Source organism: Bidens hawaiensis, unplaced genomic scaffold (assembly GCF_021521415.1).
Source record: "Bidens hawaiensis isolate Kalapana, Puna unplaced genomic scaffold, B.hawaiensis_p1.1 tig00019659_1, whole genome shotgun sequence".
NCBI classification, from domain to species: Eukaryota; Viridiplantae; Streptophyta; class Magnoliopsida; order Asterales; family Asteraceae; genus Bidens; species Bidens hawaiensis.
Window position 1 is genome coordinate 243,346 of NW_027505014.1, and position 9,638 is coordinate 252,983.

The 9,638-nt window shown below is 35.2% G+C and overlaps 1 pseudogene across 1 annotated transcript; it reads left to right on the forward strand.

Moving 5' to 3' along the window:
• The first annotated feature begins 8,065 nt into the window (after positions 1–8,065).
• On the forward strand, positions 8,066–9,288 carry LOC143609892 (F-box protein At1g61340-like; annotated as a pseudogene). Its single transcript, XR_013149494.1, has 3 exons — positions 8,066–8,260; positions 8,351–8,425; positions 9,019–9,288. The product of XR_013149494.1 is annotated as an F-box protein At1g61340-like (transcript).
• Positions 9,289–9,638: the final 350 nt, after the last annotated feature.

Below are 9,638 nucleotides of genomic sequence, written 5' to 3' on the forward strand. Positions count from 1 at the left end.
ATGGTTCGGGTGCATCAAAAGAGTCATACTGCAACGGAATTTCAGGTTCAGGCACAATACCATCAGAGTTAGAGGATTCATCTGAATGCGGAAACGCTTCAGATTCTTCGGTGCTTTCTGGACGATCTTCTTGTTCGGATTCTTCATCGTCATTATACGACTCTTCAACGTTGTTATTGAGAGATTAACCAGCTTCTGGCTGGTGTGGGTTATTGTAACCATGATACATGGTTTGTTGGGTGATAACTTCTGAAACAGAAGAAATACCGCGTAACAACTCCATACAACTAGGTTGATGGGCATATTGTATTTGCTCAATAATAACGTGAATGTTAGGCCGAAAACAGGGATCATGCATCGCAAGGTAATACAACACCTCTAGACTCTCATCGTGAAAGATTTCAGACGATTGAGGAAACCCTTGATAACTGTAGAGTAATTTAATTGTTATTTTATAAAATTCCTTTTGAACTTGTAAGTGAAGACAAATGAAATCAAGAAATTCTTCATATGAAAGTTTGGATTGAAGGATCATCGTGGTGTTTCTTGTGTCATTATCACAAACAACATGTCCGTTTTCATATGAAACATTTCCCCCCAGTACAACTGAACAAAAATCGTAGGAAACATGGTGATTGGTGGTATGAAATGGGTTTTTGATTTTTGACGTTGGTGTAAGAAGTGGTTGGTTGTAATTGGTGGTAATAAGTGAGTGTATATATAGGCCAAAATTCATGCATTTATCATATTTTTTTTTTATTATTATTTTGATGTAGCTGTAACAAGTACTAGGTTGGTTGTGTGTAGTTGAACAACTTTTTTGTTAAAAAAAAATTGGATACGAAAATACCTAACATGCTGGATGCATATCCAGTTAGTTTATTTTATTAATACTTTTTCATACATTGAAACAAATACAAATAACAAGAAATGGCTGACTACATGCCATCAACATCGTCGGAGTTCGCATCTGCATTTAGGTCAATTTCAATGTTTCTCCTTCCCATGAGTTGATCAGCCCGAAGCTGTCGTGCCGGTCTTGTTGTTGGGGAATTAAAATTCCCAGAATTGTTGAATGCATCCCAGTTGTCATATGAGATTTGGTATTGAGGGGGCACAAAATCTTGTTGACTTGCTTGGTTGACGTTTGTTGAAGAACCCCCCACCTCAAAAGTTTCATTTAAACTCGGGAAAAATTCAGAAACGGCATCGTAATCTATTACATCTTCATGAAACGGGCTACCAAACCCTCCATCTACATGACTAGGAAACGATGGATGCATTTCTTCGACTCCCGGGTTCATATGCACAACGTTCGCAAAACGAGGTCGTGGAGCTTGTTTCCTTGGCAATCATTGAGTCATGTGAGGGAGTCCATGAGCTGGGGTGTTTGTCTCAAATGTTGGGAAATATCCCATATGCTGTTGTGGGACATTTGCATATCCCATATATCGAGAAGCCATATTTCTAAGATCCGGATCATTAGCTGTCTGGAAAACTTGGCTCGCAAAGCCTCCCTGCATGTATATGTAAATGTGTAAATAAACTTTTGTTCTAAAAATTGTTTAAAAAATTAAAAAATATATATCTTCGCATATGAATATTTGCACCCTCCCCCCATCATTTTGAAACCCCTGTCCGTTTTGGATCTCTTTTGTTGGGTTTCCTACGATTAAAACCGTACGACGAGTGTACCACTCCATATATTCCTGACTAGCAATGATCGAATCAGATTCTATTTCTGTGACAACATGCTCATGACGAGACAACCATGGTACAAATTATGTTTGGAGCGCCAGTCCCTATTTCTCCCGTCAGCACGTCTCGATCTATGAAGCTTGTAATACACTTCTCTTGTCATAAGTGTATTATACGGGATTGGTTGGAACATCCTAAATTGTCTCAACACCCTGCGTGGACAATGGAGTTCGACATTATTCCAACAAATGAGGAACGTCTCATTTCGCCAACAACCTTCACCGCTCTTACACATTTGTGGTAGTCTCCAAAGAATGGAATCATAAGGGGTCCAAATGAAGGAACACTCAGACAATGAATTAAACTGAGAACGGTATGCAGTTAAAGTATGCGATGGTATCTCCTTAAGACTTAGTGCAGTGTCTTGCCACCTGTTAAGTTTATGAAATAAATAAAATTAATTACAGAATGAAAAATTTTTGGTAAATATAAAATGATAATTTATTTTCCTTTTATATTTAAAATAAAAAATTTATTGTAACAAGTACCTAGCACCATATGGCTTATTCTAATTTGTTAGCTCCGTGCTATGGCAAGGTCTCACGCAAGAAAACCTCTCCCATGCCCATAATTGTAATAGAAACATCGCACCCCCAATCTCTCCGGCTGAATTATGTGTTGCCCTAGATAAATGAGTATACAAATATGCTAAAACGGCACTTCCCCAACTAAGACCACCACATGTAGATAAATCATTTAGAAAGTCTAAATATTTAACATCGACAAAACTACTCCCTTTACCAGGAAATAAGTGTGAACCAATTAGAAGAAAAATAATTGTCCTTGCGCGTTGACGGCACTGATCATCAGTTGCATTTTCAGAAAATTTTGATTTCATTAAAATCTCTATCACACATGGCATATTTATTTTTTGATGATGAATAGCATTATCCTCCAACATAATACCCGTTAAAACATTAAACTTTTCCTTGATTTGTGTTGGTGAAAGACTCTGATCACTACCACAAATTTCATTCCCATCAACACTTAATCCCCACAAAACTTCCACGTCTTGTATGTTACTGTAACCTCTCCAAAAGGCATATGAAACGTGTTGGTTTCAGGCCGCCATCTCTCCACCAAAGCGGATATCACACATAATAACACCTGCGAAACCGGCCAAAGTTATGTATTCCATAACTTTTGAGAGAATGGGATTTTCACGAATGAAACGCCAAAGCTTCTCGGTACCCCTTCTTACTCTTAATAACCCACCATCTTCTATTTTTGAAGGATCGGAGAAAATATAATCCACCTTGTGCTCTCCGCTAAGAAACAACAAATCGTTGTTTAAGGGCCCAGCGGTATAGCGAATCGCCATTAGTAACGACAATAATGCAAAACACTTTTTAGTGTTTAAAGAAAGTTGCAGTGAGTTTTGGATAAATTGGTCCCCCCCACACACACCTTACCTACTTTATTGGTACAAATGCATGCATATGACATTAGTTTTAACTTTACTGAGTATGGCTCCAAACAAAAACACCGTGAATTAAAGCAAAAAAGTGATATCAGAAGTTGCCATTGGTAACGGTAACCTGTCAGAAGTTGCCATTGGTAATGACAACTTTTCAGAAGTTGCCATTAGTAATAGCAACTTGACAAAAACATGGCAGAAGTTGCCATTAGTAATGGCAACCTGTCAGAAGTTGTCATTAGTAATGACAACTTATGCATTCCCAATAAAGTAAGTTTTATATTCCCTTACATTCCCTGACTAACCCTATAGGGTTTCTTCAAGTTGCCATTACTAACGGAGATTGCATTAATTTTGAAAAATTTTGAATCCCATACTTAGTTGTGAAAAGAATTTCTTAAACGGTATTAGTTGTGTAAAAAACTCGTTGATATTAGTGGGTTAGTAGGTTTATTCATATGATATCTTCGTTCCTTGTTTGTAAGCCTTTAAAAGGGCCAAGTTTAGTTGTGTTTCATGCTGCTTTGCACGAGAGAAATCTTTTAGTTATAGACTTACCACAATATTGTTTGTGTCGAGTTTACAAGTGACCAACAGGCAACACACAAGAAAAAGGAAAAACGAAAATTGGTCCCCAGTTTTATAACAATGGGGATGCCCCATTTTGCTATACTCGTTTCATTAATAAAAACAAAGCAAGTTTCAAAATTAATTCTCATTAACATCTTTTAAAAATAACAGTCTAGTCTCGATCTATTTATATTATAATAACTAAACATAATTAAAATGATGTATGCATTATATTAGAAGGTTAAAAAAAATACATGCATGCATTTTTATTTTGTTTGGTAAAATATGTATGTGTTTATTAAAAAGATTATGCATATATTTAGTAAGACAATAATGCAAAACACTTTTTAGTGTTTAAAGAAAGTTATGATACAATGGTACAATTACGAGTTTATGATAAATAGGTCCCCCCCCCCACCTTACCTACTTATATTGAGTGTTTGATGGTTTTAACTTTATTGGTAAAACAAATGCATGCATGGTATTTATTATAACATTCATCTTATTTATTGTTCCAAACAAACACCGGTGAATTAAAGCAAAGAAGTGATATCAGAAGTTGCCCTTACTAATGGCAACTTGGCAGAAGTTATCATTACTAACGGCACATTGTCAGAAGTTTCCATTATTAACGGCAACCTTTCATAAGTTTCCATTGCTAATGATAACTTTTCAGAAGTTGCCGTTAGTAATGGCAACTTGACAAAAACATGGCAGAAGTTGCCATTAGTAACGGCAGTTTATACATTCCCAATAATTTAAGTCTTGCATTCCCTTACATTCCCTGACTAACCCTATAGGGTTTCTTTAAGTTGCCATTACTAATGGAGATTGTATGAATTTTGAAAAGTTTTCAAACCCATACTTAATTGTGAAAAGAATTTCTTAAACAATATTAGTTCTCTAAACAAATCTTTGATATATTGAAGCAACCCCACATGAAACTAAACTACAAAAATAGATCATTACGAATTTGACAAGATAATTAAGTTCGTTATGGGTGAATCTGCTAAATCGAAATTGACGTATTTAACCGTCTATAATATTATTTAAAAAGAACTGGAAAAAAAAAAGTAAAATCTAAAAATCACTATAAGCTCACTAAAGATTAGAATTTAAATAGTTTAAAACTTGTGGGTATAGAACTTTGCTATCAGGTTACTTATATAGTTAGTTACATGCATGTAACGTAATGAGACTTTTGATAGTGAAATAAATAGCAAGCTTTTGTTTTAGTTAATAATTCAAGATGAGAATATGTAGAATATGTGCTGATGTAATGATGTGTATAACCCGTACAATACACAACACATCACATTTACTATATTTATTTATACGCATCATATATATATGTGCACATATAGCATATTCACATACATATCAAAAGTTTTCAATATTTTGTTTCAAATTAATTACTATTACTAATATATATAATTATGAACTTTGGTGGCATAAAGTTCATAATTATATATATAACCATAATGGTATGTGATTTTGTTTTTCGTTTTTATTTTTTTAGTTTGATTAATATAACGTATGTAAAGGAAACCGACCAAACGTATATTTTTGTTTTAGTTCCGGTAGCAAAACAAAAACTCACGGAAACCGTCAAATTCACGCAGACTCATCGTCTCAATGCCCGTGATTGATTACGCTCGGTTTTACCAAAGCGCAAGTTTACCGATCGACCCCACCCCCCAAATTGGCCATTGGTCCAACTCAATTTTTATATATTTTTTTAGTTTTTTAGATCCGGTAACGTAACGCACGTAATCAAAACCGACCAAATTTGTGTCGAGTTATTGCCTCAATGGCCGGGATTGACAACACTTGGAAACCTTCGGGATTTGCCGACTAAATAAACATCGTTTCAAATATTTTATTTTTTTTATATTAATTTGACGAATTAATTTTTTTGGGTTTTAACACTAACATTTTTTTTACCAATGATGTGTATACTGTAACGAACGTATCCGATACCGACCAAATTCTTGTTGACCCACCTTAGTGACACTCGGTTAGACTGACGCACGGATTTCAACGCTGGTGATTTGCCAGCTGCCCTGGCGTATTGCGCCTGATAAAAACACTAGTTACACTTAAAATCAAACAAAGCAAACCAAATAACAATCAAACTGGCAAATAGCATTTGTTCTAGCATATCAAAGTGTTAAATGCGACTTCTCCTTTCTATGTGGTGATGTTTCATATCCCATTAGTGACTAAAAAAACCTTCAAACTTAAGCCGTTCCAAATAATAATAATAATAATAACAACTAGCGATTTATCCGCGCTTTGCGCGGTAAATCGGTCGGTAAAACCCGGGGTGTTGCAGCGGTAAGTCAACGCGAATCCAGTCAATATTAGCTATGTTCGTAACGGTACTAGAACTAAAACAAAATGGAAACAAAAAAATAAAAATAAAAATAGAGGTGGGCGAATGGGGTGGCGTTGGTTGGTCCCGGACAACAGCGAGTCAACGCAAATTCAGTCGGTATTAGCTACGTTCGTTACGGTACTAGAACTAAAACAAAATGAAAACAAAGGATTAAAAATAAAAATTGATGTGGGCCAATGGGGTGAGGTCAGTCGGTCCCATACGCTGATGCAGTAACTCTACGACACTCATATAACATATTATAAACATTGTTTTAACATGTTTATAAAACAATGTTTATTTGCTCAGTAAACTCGAGCATTGGTAAAGCGATCATTGCATCTGCGAGTTGGCTCGTATTAGAGCGTTGTGGTGGTGAGTCGGTAAACTCGGGGCGCTGGTAAAAATCCGAGCTTCCCGACGGTGGGTCAACGCAAATTTTGTTGATTTCGTTTACATTTGTTAAAGTATCGAAACAAAAATATGGTTCAGTAAAACTCGGGTTCCGTAAAACCCGAGCATTGTCTGTCTCGAGCTTTGTGACAAAGAGTCGACATGAATTAGGTAAAACAAAAAACAAAACATTCGTTACGAATTTGAAATTAAAAAAAAGTATTTAAATCAATAAAACAAAAAAAAAATAAAAAAAAATATTATTAGACCAATAGGTTAGTGCCACTTGACCCAATCACGATCTTGCGACACCATGAACTTTACTATAATAATAATAATAATAATAATAATAATAATAATAATAATCAAACCAAAGTAATAAATTGATTTCTGGTTCAAATCAAACAATAATCGAATTAAAGAAATCACTTGTGTTGGCAATGCTCATCAAAATTCAAAATCCGAGGACACAAGTGATAAACATAAAGAAATCAAGATCATGCAGAGAGAAAAACATGTTAACGTAAAACACAACCAAACAATACACGCAAATAGGTTAACTCGAAATAGATACAAAATTATTTGTTTCAACTAGTTACAACCACTAAATCTAAATACCTAATCACCACCCAAATTGCCACCAAACACAAAAATAAGAACCTTTCAATTTCAGAAATATAAAATATTTTTCCCATGTAAATCAAATTGGTAGATGCAGAACTTACCCAATTATATTTTAGATTAGAATAGTAATCATTATCACAATGCCAATGCCTAAAGCCTAATTCACGAAGTAACAGATATAACAATTTAGAGCAACGGTTAAAACCGACCTAATCAAGTATATTTTTAAATACATATTTAGTTAAGTGTCAAATCTTTAATAGCAGTTTTTACTTAACGTTGAATCATTCTTCTTATTTTTAAACAATTTATTAACCGAAAATAAAAGTTTATTAAATTACCGTGCCGGCAGAAATTAGAACAAATTCACACGTACACCCGCACTTAATCCTGACCGTCCATCCACTGAATAAAACGTGTCATCTCCCAAACCACATTCATCCACGTGTGAAATCTCTATTCGCTTAACCACATTGGATTCTGCTATACGTGTTCGAGAAGAAAAACAAGCAGGAGTCAGCCGACTTAGACCGACCAAATCCACCGCCTCACACGAACCATCATCTGGCAAATCACGCGTTCACACGTGTCCCAAATTACAACGGCTACTTTTTTCCACCCTCGTATAAATCTGCATTTAAACTTATCCAAATATTCGAGTCATTTCCACGCAATTTCAAGTTTTTATTTTTAAATTAATTAATAATCCACAGCACACAAAAACCCTTAAACCTCTTCACAACATCTACATTTGACGAACAAAAATCTCAATTTACAAGATTTATCAATTCAAATCAAGGTTTGTAATTAGTTACAGATCGAGGGCGAAGCTTAATTTGAATTTACCCCCACTGTTACATATGTCATGTTTTTCAATTGATTTGGGGTTTGAGTTTCTGATCCGATTAATTGCAATTTCCTTCAGGTATTTAATAATGGAGAGTGATTACAGATTAGGGTTGGTTAGACGCACGAGTTCATTCGGTCGAAAGAGGGTTTTCATTTTGAACTAATTGGATATCGATTCTGTTGATACGATTTCGCCCACGAAGAAACGGTCAATTGGGAATGATTTAGGATCTGAAAGATCGTTGCTTGAAGCTCTGCCTCAGGATATTATTGTGAGTTTGAATACCACGAATGTAGATTGATGTTTTTGTTTGATTTTAGTTTTACACATAGTGATGGTGTTTTGTGTGTGTTTTGAACAGGTTAAGGTTTTATGTGGTGTGGAGCATGATGATCTCAAGAGGCTGTTTCATGTATCGAAGCCGATTAGAGAAGCGGTAAGTTTGATTTCTCGTTTGATGATTCTAGGGGTGTAAACGAGCCGAGCCATGCCTGAGCTTGACTTATTTTGGTTTACGAGAGCTTGGCTCCTTTCGAGTTGTTTCGCTAAAGCTCGAGCTCGGCTCGTGAGTTGTTTTTCAAGCTCTAGTTTGACTAATTCATTATTTATTTTTGTTAATTTATATAAGTTTTTTATTATTTTTATATATTTTAAAAAAAAATTAAACATGCCTAAGCTCAGCTCGAGCTCGAAACTATTACATAGAAATTATGCAGTGCGGTGGGCGAGCGAAATTATTACATAGAAATCTAACATGGTCAAACTAAAAAACGCACAACGCTCGAGCTCAGGTTCAATAACTAAATGCGCTTAATTTGATGCTTGGGTTAAGCTCGATTTCAAAAAAGCTAGGCTCATTTCGAGCCTTTTATTAATCTGAGCTCGAGTAACTTGTAAGTGGCTCAGCTTATTTGCCACCCATAGAATATTCAGTTGTTCATCATCAGTTCAACCTCTAGGGTTTAAACAAAATAAAGTTAAAAGATTTTGATTATAATAATTAATAAGTGTTGTTGGATTCTAATGCAGACTCTAATTGCAAAGAAGCTGCATTTTGCATACAGTACACCAAAAAAGGTTCCAGCTTTTCGTTGCTCGGTTGATCAATTAGGGCTCGATGACGATGAAATCGAAGCTCCAAACGCTCCAAAACAGTCGAGAGTAGCTCGTTCTCGGCTGGATAAGAAGAAACTGGCGGGGCTCTCGGTGGCGTTGTTTGCTGGCGATGAAGTGTAATCGAATAATGTGTTTATGTGTGTATAGATTCTGTTAAATGTGTTTTAGGAAATGGTAAAGAGTTGCACATTAGGCAATTTGGTTCTTCAATTGTTGCATTGAAGATGAGGGAGTTAGTTGGTTTGTGTCTAAATTGCTTGTACATTTAGAACAGGAAGTATACACATTAGGGTTGAGAGAGAAGGTAGGAAATCTGTATTTATAGTTACGTTTTATGTTAAAACTTTAGTTACATGTAACATGTTTACCACTTTGGATTCAAATGTAACTCTGCTACTTGTTGATGAACACACAATGATACATTACATGAATAATGCATTTTTTGAAAATGTGTCTAATCTATTAATGCTTTTTTGAAAATGTATGTATTCATTTCTTTAACTTACGAGTGTCAAACCTAAAATTAAGCATGT